Raw genomic sequence first — 13,704 nt, 5'->3', positions numbered from 1 at the left:
AAATGTTAAAAAAAAAAAAAAAAAAAGAATAGAAAAAGTTTTGGAGAAGCTATTACTGTACGACAGTGGCCATCACAGACAGGGCAAAAGAGTGGGTAGAATGAGCCTAGATTATATTTGGAGTGGGGCATAGGGGAAAGGCCACGAAAAGTGAGGCTAGTAAAAGTAAGTAGATCACCAGGACTTTCTTCCTAGTCCATCTTAGTAAGGAAGTGCCCCTGGAACCTCTTCAACATAATAGAAACATGCAAGCCTCCACGGAAGGAGGGCAGGTGTCTGCGCTTGGGGTGCATCGGCTGGGAGTGGAAGCCTGGCCTCACACTTGGTAGTCGACAATTCTCAGACTGAATCAACTCTACCCTCAATCTACTTCTTCATTCCATTTCTCAGCCAGCGGTTTTTAATGCACAAGCAATTAAGAATATATATTTTTGGGAATTATCTAAAAATAGGTGTCAAAAATAAAATTTTCACAATATTAAATTTGTATATGAACTCATTAGTTTTATTTTTCAGTTCATGAAACAGGAAACATCTGGTCTACAAGTCTGAGGAAAGTTCTAAAAGATGAGAAAATCTCCAGAGATTTTTATGCCCCACCTCATCAACATTGTCATGGAAAAAGTGGCCAGAACAGTGCTTTTAGAATAACAATTTGCCCAGAAATAAAGCTTCTAGTCAGGCACTGTCTCAAAAATAACACTTGGTTCACTCCGTCTTCCATATCCTCATTGCTTTACTTCATTTCTCTGATTTACAGGAAGTACCCAATTTACCACGTATTGGAGTTACTACGAACTGCACTTAGACTGTCTGTTTTTCCGTTTTTGTACATCTTATCATTAGAAATATATACTACATACAGTGTTGTGGTACATAATTTGCTGCTTGAATCATTCTCATGCCAATACCCAAAGACAAAGGTGGGATTTATAAACATACTGATAAAGGCAATAATAACGTACGGTGTGATGGATTGCTTTTGTGTGGCCTTTCTCACTATGGTCTTGTAACTCTTGATTGAGTAGAACTGTGCAAACAGGGTAGTTGTGGCCCACTGAGGGGATTGGTCAGTTTTGCCTTAAAAGACAGTGAATTCCAGAGCAGAAGGAGAGCCAAGAGCAGGGCCCGTCCTTTGGACCCACGATCCCTGAACTGAGAAGCTCCTGGACCAGGAGACGGAGAGAGAGAGCTGTAACACTGAAGACGGCAAGAAGCAGTGGCAGAGAAACAGCGGCAGAACAGACTGGTAGGAAATCGAGCAGTGGAATTCGCAGCCCATGGAGTGGAAAAGTTGAATGCCTTTGGGCTGAGGCTTACTGGCCAAGTAGGGTGCCTCTGGGCACTTGTCGGAAGAGCTAAAATTGTTTTGTAACATTTGCCAAGCAGGGCAGATGTTAAGGGCCAGAGAGACGTGCACGAGCAAGCACAGCTGGAAAGAGGCTCTCCTGATGGAAGAACTGTATCCTGAGCATTCTCGAACCTGAATTGTAACCTGCTACTTCCCTAATAAACCTTGTGAGTATTATCTGTGAGCTCTGTGTGGCCATTGCAATGAATTATCGAACCCAGCAGAGAAGCAGAGAGTGCTGTGGGAGGGACAGTTTGTGTTAGAATTGGTAAAGATGGCGAAGAGAGAAGGAATGTCTGACCTCCACTTCATAAGAGTCATCCTTGTGCTGTTGATCTTGATTCTCTTTGCTTCTTGTGAAGTTACAGGAGGTCAGATTCTGTTTTTATAGTTGTCATCAAAAGCAGAATTTATGGTTTACACACAAAAAGAAACAATCTTTGATGGTTACAAGGGAGGGGAGGGGTGGGGGTGGAAAAACACTAAATAGACAATAGATAAGTGGTAACCTTGGTGAAGGGTAAGACAGTACACAATACTGGGGAAGCCAGCACATCTTGTTCAGGGTAAGGTCATGGAAGCTCCATGGACAAATCCAAACTCCCTTAGGGACCGAATTACTGGGCTGAGGGCTGTAGGGACCATGGTCTTAGGGAACATCTAGCTCAACTGGCATAATATAGTTTATAAATAAAATGTTCTGCATTCTACTTTGGTGAGTAGCATCTGGGGTCTTAAAAGCCTGTGAGCAGCCATCTAAGACACTCCACTGGTCTCACCCCTTCAGGAGCAAGGGAAAATGAAGAAAACTAAAGGCACAAGGGAAAGATTAGTCCAAAGAACTAATAGACCACAACTACCATGGCCTCCACCAGACTGAGTCCAGTACAGCTAGATGGTGCCCGGCTACCACCACTGACTACTCTAACAGGGATCACTATAGAGGGTCCCAGACAGAGCTGGAAAAAAATGTAGAACAAAATTCTAACTCAAAAAAAGACTCGACTTACTGGCCTGACAGAGACTGGAGAAACCTCAAGAGTATGGCCCCCGGACACCCTTTTAGCTCAGCAATGAAGTCACTCTGAAGTTTCACCTTTTAGCCAAAGATTAGACTGACTCACAGGACAAAACGAGACTAAAGGGGCACACAAGCCCAGGGGCAAGGACTAGAAGACAGGAGGGGATAAGAAAGCTGGTAATAGGGAACCCAAGGTCAAGAAAGGAGAGTACTGACATGTTATGGAGTTGTTAACAAATGATACAAAACAATATATATACTGTTTAATGAGAAGCCAGTTTGTTCTGTAAACCTTCACCTAAAGTATAATAAAAAAAAAGGGGGGGGGGGGTTATTGCAATGGCTCCAGACTAATCATGGAAGCATGGGATTTTGTAAGAGAATAAATGAAGGGGAATGGGAAGGAAACTTTTGATTCTTCGATGGTTACTTTGGTTGTTGTTACCTATAATGGCTGAAAGGAAAGTTATGCTGCACCTGGGGCAAAAACAAGGCCAGATACAAAGGCTATGAACAGGCACTTCCCGAAAGAAGACAAACAGGTGGCTAACAGACACGTGAAGAAATGCTCATGATCATTAGCCATTACAGAAGTGCAAATCAAAACTACAATGAGATACCCTCTTACCCCAACAAGACTAGCATTAATCCAAAAAACACAAAATAATAAATGTTGAAGAGGTTGTGGAGAGACTGGAAAACTTATACACTGTTGGTGGGAATGTAAAATGGTACAACCACTTTGGAAATCAATTTGGTGCTTCCTTAAAAAGCTAGAAATAGAAGTACCACACGATCTAGCAATCCCACTCCTTGGAATATATCCTAGAGAAATAAGAGCCCTCACACGAATAGACGCATGCACGCCCATGTTCATTGCAGCACTGTTCACAATAGCAAAAAGATGGAAACAACCTAGGTGCCCAAAAATGGATGAATGGATAAACAAATTATGGTATATTCACACAATGGAATACTACACAAAAATAAAGAACAACGATGAATCTGTGAAACATAACATGGAGGAATCTTTGGAAGGCATTATGCTGAGTGAATTTAGTCAGTCACGACAGGAAAATATTGTATAAGACCACTATTATAAGAACTCAAGAAAAGGTTTAAACACAGAAGAAAACATTCTTTGATGGTTACAAGGGTGGGGAGGGAGGGAGAGGGTTATTCACTAACTAAATAGTAGACAAGAATTATCTTAGGTGAAGGGAAGGACAGCACACATTACAGGGGAAGTCAGCACAACTGGACTAAACCAAAGCTAAGAAGTTTCCTGAATACAACCAAACACTTTGACAGACAGGGTAGCAGGGGCGGAGGCCCGGGGACCATGCTTTCAGGGAACATCTAGGTCAATTGGCATGACAAAGTTTATTAAGAAAACATAATGCATCTACTTTGGTGTGTGAAGTCTGGGGTCTTAAAAGCCAGCGAGCAGCCATCTAAGATGCATCAATTTGTCCCAACTCACCCAGAGTAAAGGAGAATGAAGAACACCAAAGTCACACGGAAAGTATTAGCCCAAGAGACAGAAAAGGCCACATAAACCAGAGACTTCATCAGCCTGAGACCAGAAGAACTAGATGGTGCCCGGCTACCACCAATGACTGCCCTGATAGAGAACACAACAGAGAGTCCCTGATGGAGCAGGAGAAAAGTGGGGTGCAGAACTCAAACTCTGGTAAAAAAAACAGACTTAATGGTCTGACTGAGACTGGAGGAACCCCAGAAAGCACGGCCCCTGGACTCTCTGTCAATCCAGAACTAAAACCATTCCCGAGGCCAACTCTTCAAAGATTAGACTGGACTATGGGACATAAAATGATACTCTTGAAGAGTGTGCTTCTTAGCTCAAGTAGATACATGAGACTAAATGGGCAGCTCCTGTCCGAAGGTGAGATGAGAAGGCAGAGAGGGTCAGGAGCTGGTTGAATGGACACAGGAGATTACCGGTGGAAAGGAGGAATGTGCTGTCACAGTATAGGGAGAACAATTAGGGTCACATAACAATGTATGTATAAATTTTTGTATGAGAGACTAACTTGAATCGTAAACCTTCACTTAAAGTACAAAAAAAAAAAAAAATTAAAAATAAAAAACAAGGCCAGACAAGCAGGATGTTTGATACGGGGCCAGGGTCTACTGGTTCCACCCAGCCAGAGGCCAAAGGCGACATGCATATGAATGGGAAAATAGTCAAGGGGTTGTTGTTGTTAGATGCCTTCGAGTAGGTTCCAACTCATAGCAATCCTATGTACAACAGAACAAAACACAGCCTGGTCCTGTGCCATTCTCACAATTGTTGTTATGCTTGAGCCCATTGTTGCAGCCACTGTGTCAATCCATCTTGTTGAAGATCTTCCTCTTCTTCGCTAACCCTCTACTTCAGCAAGCATGATGTCCTTCTCAGGAACTGGTCCCTCCTGATAACATATCCCAACTACGTAAGACAAAGTCTCGTCATTCTCACTTTTAAGGAGCATGCTGCCTGTACTTCTTCCAAGACAGATTTGCTCGTTCTTCTGGCAGTTGATGTTGTATTCAATATTCTTCGAAAACACCATAATTCAAAGACATCAGTTCTTCTTTGAACTTCCTTATTCATCATCTGGTTTTCACAAGCATATGAGGTGATTGAAAAAATCATGGCCTGGGTCAGGTGCACCTTAGTCCTTAAAGTGACATCTTTGCTTTTTAACACTTTAAAGAGGTCTTTTCTAGCAAATTTGCCCAAGGCAATGCATCATTTGATTTCTTGACTGTTGCCATACGCATATGAATGGGAAGGTAGTTAAGGTGTAGAGAAGAGAAGATGAAACTAATTTTTTTTTAAAAAAGTGTTATGTGTTTGGGATTATGTGTTTAATTGAATGTACTATGGATATTGAATATTTCTGCTAACCTAGTGTTGTACAGTAGACCTAAATATATGGTAGAAATGAATATTGGGTATTAGAGATTACAGAGAGCATGTAACTCCACTTTCAGCTATTACTTGATTGGATATGCTAAAAGGGGAACTAGGATTTGCCCAAGGGAAACACAGAATGTTTGAATGAAGTATCCCTGTGTATAGAGTGAGGGTGTAGGATTAAAAACTGAGCCCACCCAGGAATTTTGCATTTGAAGACATGCAGAACCACCTAGAACTGCGGGGGGGGGGGGGAGAACTTTTGTTTTTTGAATTTTGAGCAAGCTGTTTGCTGTTGGATACATCCAGGCAGGAAGTCAGTGTCCATAAGAAGGAGCCCCCTTCCAGGACTGGAAGTTAAAGGAAGCCAGTGAGTAAACAGCTTGGTCTGCTCACTTGTGGTGAACACATGGGATCACTGAGTGGAAGTGGGGAATGAAGTGCAGCGATGAAGAGATGGTCTGAGTTGGGACATGTTCCATTGGCACCCATTGACCTAGCCAATGGGGGCTAGAAATGAGAGAGAGATGAAGGGCTGGCTGGTCAGAAGTGAAGGGAATTGTGTGGACTCCTACATTTATGGATGGAACGGGTTGACCTAGCCCAAGGGGGCTCAGGAAGAGAGAGTGAAAGGGCTGTCTGAAGTGCCAGGAGATGTGTGTGAACTCTCAAACCTAAGGCTGCTACCTATTGTGACATATCTTGGATGGCTAGGGATGAGCTGACCAGAATCCGACCAAATGAAGGGAAAGATGTTTGACACCGTGAGCTGGTGTACACTGCTGCAATTTAATGGCTTGCTCTGGGCTGGACTTTGCTTATAATGCAGATGCTCAAAGCTCCAACAGGAAGAGAAGATTCTTTAAGATCAAGGAACAGGTTTGTCTCCTTAGAGTAGTGGTTAGATAGGGATGGGCAATTTAAACATCGGCTATCTAAAATGAGGGGAGATAAAATCATGAAGTGCCTGGCTTAAATGCTGTCATGGGTGTACTTACATTCAAAATGAGGGGGACAAGGGAGGATCCCCACTGAACAGATTCCTCTTTTCCTGATGGGTCTGGGAAACAGAGGGTAGAGGAAGATGCTGATAGGAATGTATAATTCAGCTATGAGTGCTGATAGTTAAAAGGGTTAATTGTGATTGTAAAATCTGTAATTGTAGAAGGTATGTGGAAGAGTACACTAAGAGAGAGGACCCTGCTGGACTGGAGTACAGTGGCCGAACATAAACTCCCTTAAAGGTTTTGCTCTGTTGATACCTCATGAGGGTCGAAGCAAGGGAATAATCTTTTCTCAGTTAAATTTTATCAGACACCAGAAAGGATGATGCTGAGATGACTTTTGGACAACCTGACCAGATTAGGTGGACACCTGCAGCAGACCTGAATGGTTGGTACTTGAGTAACCTCATCCTTAGGGCTCTTTGCCCTATAGAAGGACTAACTGTTAATGACTGTTTTGGACTAGTAAAAAGACTGGGGGTGGGGGGATGTTATCCTCCAAGTATGAAAGAATCATGACTGGAAAAGCCGGGGGGTGGTCTGCAGTGCAGTGGATTGATTTTGTGTGACCTTTCTCGCCATGGTCTTGTAACTCCCACCCAAGTGATTTAGTGGGACTGTGCAAATAAGGTAAGTGTGGGCCAGTGAGGGGATTGGTAAATGTTATGGATTGAATTGTGTCCCCCAAAAATGTGTGTCACCTTAGCTAGGCCGTGATTCCCAGCATTGTGTGATTGTCCACCATTTTGTCATCTGATGTGATTTTCTTGTGTGTTGTAGATCCTACCTCTATGATGTTAATGAGGTAGGATTAGAGGCAGTTATGTTAATAAGGCAGGACTCAATCTACAAGATTAGGTTGTACCTTGAGTCAATCTCTTTCAAAATATAAAGAGAGAAATAAGCAGAAAGACAGAGGGGCCTCATGCCACCACGCATGAAGAGCCAGAAGGAGACTGCCTCCTTTGGACCTGAGGTCCCTGCCCTGAGAAGCTCCTAGACCAGGGGAAGGATGATGACATGGCCTTCCCCCAGAACCAAAGAGAGAGAAAGCCTTCCACTGGAGCTGGCACTCTGAATTCGGACTTCTAGCTTCCTAAACTATGAGAGAATAAACTTCTGTTTGTTTAAGCCATCTACTTGTGGTATTTCTGTCATAGCAGCACTAGATAACTAAGAAAGGTGAAGGTGAAAAGTGATTTTCACTGGAACCACGAGGATCCTGGATGTGGGAGCAGAGGCTGTGTACCAAGCACAGGTATACACTGGGCCTCCTTCACCTGGGATGTCAACCTTTGAGAGGTGAATTCAGCATCTGGTCCACAGGGCTCAGGGCAGGCCTGGCCGTGCCATCCTGGGGCCCTGACTGATTAGTTAAGGGAATCCAGTGATCTGACTTGCCATGGAAGGATGTGCAGTGTGGGGTTTACAATTAACCTTACCTAACGGAATTTGGTCTTTCTCCCCAGTTCCTGAAAAAGCATTTTAAAATCCTGTGATATCTTGAATAATAGAGTTATCTTTGTTATTTAAGGAGTCCTGGTGGCACAGTGGTTAAGAGCTCGGCTGCTAACCAAAAGGTTGGCTGTTTGAATCCACCAGCCTCTCCCTGGAAGCCCTATAAGGCAGTTCTACTCTGTCCTATAGGGTCGCTGTCAGTCAGAATTAACTCAACAGCAGTGGGTTGATTTGGTCGGGTTATTATTTAGGCCAGTAACTGAGGGCTGGTGCTAATGAGTGAGGGATTTCCAAGCCAGAAAGACCACCTGGTGCCCTCATATCAGATGACCTCAGGGAGTGGGAGGTGGGGGTCATGATTCAATAAATAATGCCAAGGCAATGAGGCCCTCTTATGGATTGAATTCTGTCCCCAAAAAATGTTTTGTAAATCCTAACCTCTATGCTTGTGGTTATAATCCCGTTTGGGAATGGGTTGTCTTTATTAATGAGACAGGATTAGTGTAGGGTGTATCTTGAATCCACCTCTTTTGAGATTTAAAAGAGTAAACAAGCAAACAAAAGTAGCAAAGATGGGAGAAGAGACATGCCAAGCCACATGAAGATTGCCCAGGAGCAGACGCTCAAAAGAGAGAAGGACCTTCCTCCAGAGCCGACAGAGACAGAAAGCTTTCCTCTAGAGACTGCATCCTGTATGCAAACTTCTAGCCTCCTAAACTGGGAGAAAACCAATTTGTTTGTTAAAGCCACCCACTTGCAGTATTTCTGTTATAGCAGCGCTCGATAACTAAGACAGGCCCCAATATGATTATATAATTAAGTCCATAAAAGCTCTGGACACAAAAGTTCCATGGGTTTTTTTGTTGGTTAATGACATCCATGCATGTGGAAGGAACCATGGCATAGCTTTTGGGATATAGAAGTTTTGCAATGGGAATTCTTCCAAACTTTGACCTGTGAATTCCTTCCTTTGTATCCTTTTTGCTATAGTAAAGCTGTAATCATAGGTACAGCACTCTATGTGAGCTCTGTGAGTCATTCTAGCAAATTATCAAACCCAAGGGATTAGTGGGAACCACCAGGTCAGACATGAGGCAGCTGGGAAACCATAAGCTTGGGGACTGGGTTACTAAGAAGTTAGAGGGAACCCCTGAATTTGTAGCCAGTAGGTCAAGTGAGGTTTGCATCCTGAAGAGGTAGTGGGAAAACTCTAAATTTGTAGCTGTAGGTCAGAAGTGAGGGAACTCTGTGACACCCAAAGTCTTGGGCTGAAGGATGGTGTCCTTTAGCTCATGAGATATGACTTAGCTTTGTGTGGCTAGGGTCAGAGAAAGAAGTGCTGCATGCGTGGCTGGTGTCAGAACTGAAGAGCAGTGAAAAATGAGGATTTGGATTTGATTTGATGATTATCTTCGTAGTTAATGTCAAAACAGTTGGAATTCTGAGATTTCCACACATGCAGGTTATAACCTAGCGTCAGGACTCATTTAACTTCAAGAGGAGAGATGGGAATCATGATCAGCATAAAGCTGGTTACTATGAGCTGGAGGTCAGACTACCTCCATTCTCTGAAGTCTTCATTATTTCTAACACCAGCCGCACCCCTCCTCCCCTTCCCCCGCATCTCTCCTTCTCTGCTAGGTTCAATAATTCGTTGCAAAGACCACACAGAACTCACAGGTCATAATCACAATAATGTGGTTTATTAGGAAAATAACAGACTACAACTTGGGATCAGGTCAACTTGGAATTAACAGAATACAACTGTAACCAACAGGGTTAAACTGTTCCCTCTCCTCCCGTCACTACCTCAGACCTGTGAGTTCCTGATAAGGCATTTCTGTGTTACAGCCCAAGGTTGTATTACTGTTTCTCTGCTCAGGGCCACTTCACTACTCACCAACTGTACCCCACTTCCATTCCAACATGAGCAATAAGCCACAAAGCTGACCTTAGATAAACTTAATGTATCATAGCCCCCCTAAAAAATGCCCCCAGCCTCTATATTGCACTCCCCACTGCACCCATTTCTTCCTGAAATTGCCCTCCTATTCCCAGAAACTTCATGATTTATGCATAAGTTCCACATCCGGAACCCTACAACTGCCTTAGAATCCCCAACCTCGGGGAGCTTAATTTGAGACTTAGTCTCTGAGCTCCTTGCTTGACCCGCTTGCAGTAAAGTCTACTTTCTCTTTCTCAAAAGCCTAGTGTCTCTCAATTGACTCGATGGGTCGTGCTTGGCAGAACCCATTCTCATCGAGTTACACAACTCAGGAGACAGGAAGCAATTCGTCAATTATGGCAGCTTTCAAGAAGACTGTTTTGTTTATTCTTGGATGTGTCCACCAGCAGGCCCTTCTTTTGGTGGTGCCCACCATTGGCCTCTGCTGTCAGGCCTCTCTCCGTCTCTGCCACGCTTGGGTAGGTGATGCAGTTCTTTAGTTCACCAATAAATGTCCAAAGGCATCCTGCTCTGCCAGGAAGCCTCCTACCCGAAGGCCTTCAGGTCTCTCATTCTGTGGGTCAGCAAACCCCTTTATCTCTGCCGCCAACTGCCCAGAGACACTACACTCCAACAGCAAGCCTCCTGCCCAAAGGCACTCAGCTCTCTTGTTCGCAGGTTTGGGAAGCCCAGTATAGCAGCCTTGTATTGTGTGCCAAGATGCCCACCACGCCGTCTCATGATGGTCTCCTGGTTGTTTTGCCTCTCTTCCTCTGCCGTGCTTGTCTTTGCTTCTTGCTGTCTTGCACTGTCTCCAGTGTTAACAGCTCTCTGTGTCTCCTGGGTCTAGGGAATGCTCAGCACAGGGACCCTGAGTCCAAAGGATGCACTCTGCTCCTGGTTCTTCTTCTTGATGGTAGTGAGTTCCCTCCTTAACCTCTGGAATTGGCTTTTTTAATTTACTTATTCTGTTGTCCTTGAGAATATACTCAGCAAAGCATAAACCAATTCAACAGTTTCTACATGTACAATTTAGTGACACTGATTACATTCTTTGAGTTGTGCATTAACATAAACTCACTGCCCCCTATGCTTACTACCTAATCTTTCAAGTTTATGTTGTCAGTTGGATACCTAACAATTAGTCCTTCCACAGGGCAAAGAGTCCTCAGGGTGGGTTTACTAAGGTACCAGCCATTCAGGTCTGCTGCAGGTATCCATTTGATCTGGTCAGGTTCTCCAAAAGTCATCTCGACTTCACCCTTTCTGGTGTCTGATAAAATATAACTGAGAGAAGATTATTCCCTTGCTCTGAGTCTCATAGATATCAGCATAGCGAAACCTTTAAGGGACTTTAGATTTGGCCACTGTAATCCAATCCAGCAGTGCCTCACCCTTAGTCCACTCTTTTCCACTTGAGTCTTCTACAATTACAGTTTTTACACTCACAATTAACCCTGTTAACAAATCAACACTCATAACTGAGTCATATAGTTCTAGCAGCATATTCCACCACCCTCTCTTCCCCAGACCCATCAGGAAAAGAGAAAACTATTCAATGGGGACCCTCCCTTGTCCCCCTCATTTTGAATGTCAGCACACATATGAAAGCATGTAAGCCAGCCACTTCATATCTTTATCTCCCCCTGTTTTAGCCAGTTTCTAAATTCCCCTGTCCCTATCGATTCCATATTACGAGGAAACAAGCAGGTTTCTTGCTTTGAAGAAACCATTTGTTCCAGGTGGAACTTTAGGCATCCGCATCCATAGGCAAAGTCCAGTTCAGAGCAAGCCATCAAATTGCAGCAATCTATACTACCTCACAGTGTCAAACACTTCTCTCTTCATTTGGTTGGGTTCTGGTCAGCTCATCCCTAGCCCTTGTGGACTAGGTAAATGTGTACCAGCCATAGGCTCAAGAGTCCACACACCTCCCTGCACTTCAGATCAGCCAGCCCTTCTGTCTCTGTCTCATCACTAGCCCCACAGGCTAGGTCAATTGGCACGATGCGTACGCTCAGGAATCCACACAACTCCCTGCATTTCAGACTTCAGACCAGCCAGCACTTTTTCTCTCTCATCCTTAGACTCCATGGGATAGGTCAATTGATGCTAATGGAACATGTTAGAACTCAGCCCGTCTCTTCATTGATGCATCTCCTCCACTTCCACTCATCAAGTTGACCCAGGTGGTGCAATGAGATGGATCACTTTTGTATGGCCTTTCTCGCCATGGTCTTGTTATCTCCCACCCAATAATATGTTATTGGGTGGGGGTATACAAATAAGGTAATGGTGGTCCACCAAGGGGATTGGATAACTTGCTAATAATGCAAATAAAGTTCATGGCACCCTTGTGGATGTGGGACCATTCAAATAAGGTGTATGGAACCCTAAAGATGGAATTGGTCAGTTTTTGCCATCTCACTAGGCTTAAAATGAGCCATCCCAAAGGTGGGAGGAGAGGATCTCACCACCACCAAGAAAGAAGAGCCAGGAGTGGAGTGAGTACTTTGGATCTGGGATCCCTGTGCTGAGAAATTTCTGGAATCAGAAGACTGAGAGAGCGCTGTAACAATGAAGATAGTGAGAAGTGGTGGCAGGGAAATGGCTGCAAAAGAGACTGGCAGGAGACAGCATGGTGGGCTTCCTGACCCACAGAAAGAGAAAGCTAAGTGCCTTGAGCAGGAGGCTTGCTGGCAGAGTAGGGAGCCTCCAGGCACTTTTTGGAGCTAGGTTTTCCAAACTAGACCTGAGCACCTATGGGCCAAGGCTTTCTGGCAGAGTGCTGTTCCTGTAGGCACTTATCAGCAGAGCTAAAAGAGCTTTGTAACACTTTCCCGAGCAGGGCAGAGGCCAAGGTGCTAGAGAGAAGCCTGCATGCGGGCACAGCAAAAAGAGGCTGTCCTAGTAGAAGAATTGTATCCTGAGCATTCCTGAACCTGAATTGTAACCCATTACTTCCCTAATATACCCCATAACCATAAGTATTGTTAGTTTGAGTTTTGTGTGGCCATTGCAAAGAATTATCAAACTCAGCAAAGAAGTTGAGAGTGCCACAGTGTTACCTCAATAACATGGATTGGAGCCACCTGCCACAATAGCCAATTCTGAGACAGGGGTGAGGTGAGCAGCAAGAGGTTTATTATATATCGATATATAGGAGACAGAGGGGAATAGATTCCTCCAAAAAACCCATCTCCCCCACTTGAGATCGGCTGAAGGCTTTTATAGGTACAGGATTATGGATCTTAGAAGTTTGTGTTAGTTTCCCCTTAAGGTGGTGATGTCTTAGATGAGTTAATCTTCTACTGGTATTCTTGGGGTTTATCTGGCTATATCCTGGTTTTTCTTGACACAACATGGGTGCTTTGTTTGGTTTTCATCCTTAGATCATTATTACTTGTTTTCTACTCTCCAAGGAGGAACATTGGTTAATCTTAAACCTTTCGTAGAGACTGGAGAAACAAGAGAAACAAGATCATGAGACAGTGTGGCGGTTAGCAATGGGGAGTAAATAACAGTGAACCAGGCCTGTGCAGCCTCTTCCAACGGGATGGATGGTTGGTGTCTTAGTGCTGCTATAAGAGAAATACCACAAGTAGATGGCTTTAACAAAGATAAATTTATTCTCTCACAGTTTAGAAGGCTAGAAGTCCAAATTCAGGGTGCCAGCTCTAGGAGAACGCTTTCTCTCTCTGTTGGTTCTGGGTGAAGGTCCTTGACATCAATCTTCCCCTGGTCTAGGAGCTTCTCTGCAGGAACCCTGGGTCCAAAGGACGCACTCTGCTCCCAGCGCTGTTTTCTTGGTGGTATGAGGTCCCTGTGTCTCTCTGCGTGCTTCTCTCTTTTATATCTCAAAAGAGATTGACTCAAGATACTGTCTAATCTTGTAGATTGAGTTCTGCCTCATTAACATAATTGCCTCTAATCCTGCTCATTAACATCATAGAGGTAGGATTTACAACACATAGGAAAATCACATCAGATGACAAAATGGTG

This window comes from Trichechus manatus, unplaced genomic scaffold, assembly GCF_000243295.1.
Source record: "Trichechus manatus latirostris isolate Lorelei unplaced genomic scaffold, TriManLat1.0 scaffold00087, whole genome shotgun sequence".
Lineage (NCBI taxonomy): Eukaryota > Metazoa > Chordata > Mammalia > Sirenia > Trichechidae > Trichechus > Trichechus manatus.
The sequence above is the reverse complement of the archived record's forward strand: the minus strand, read 5'-3'. Positions refer to the sequence as shown.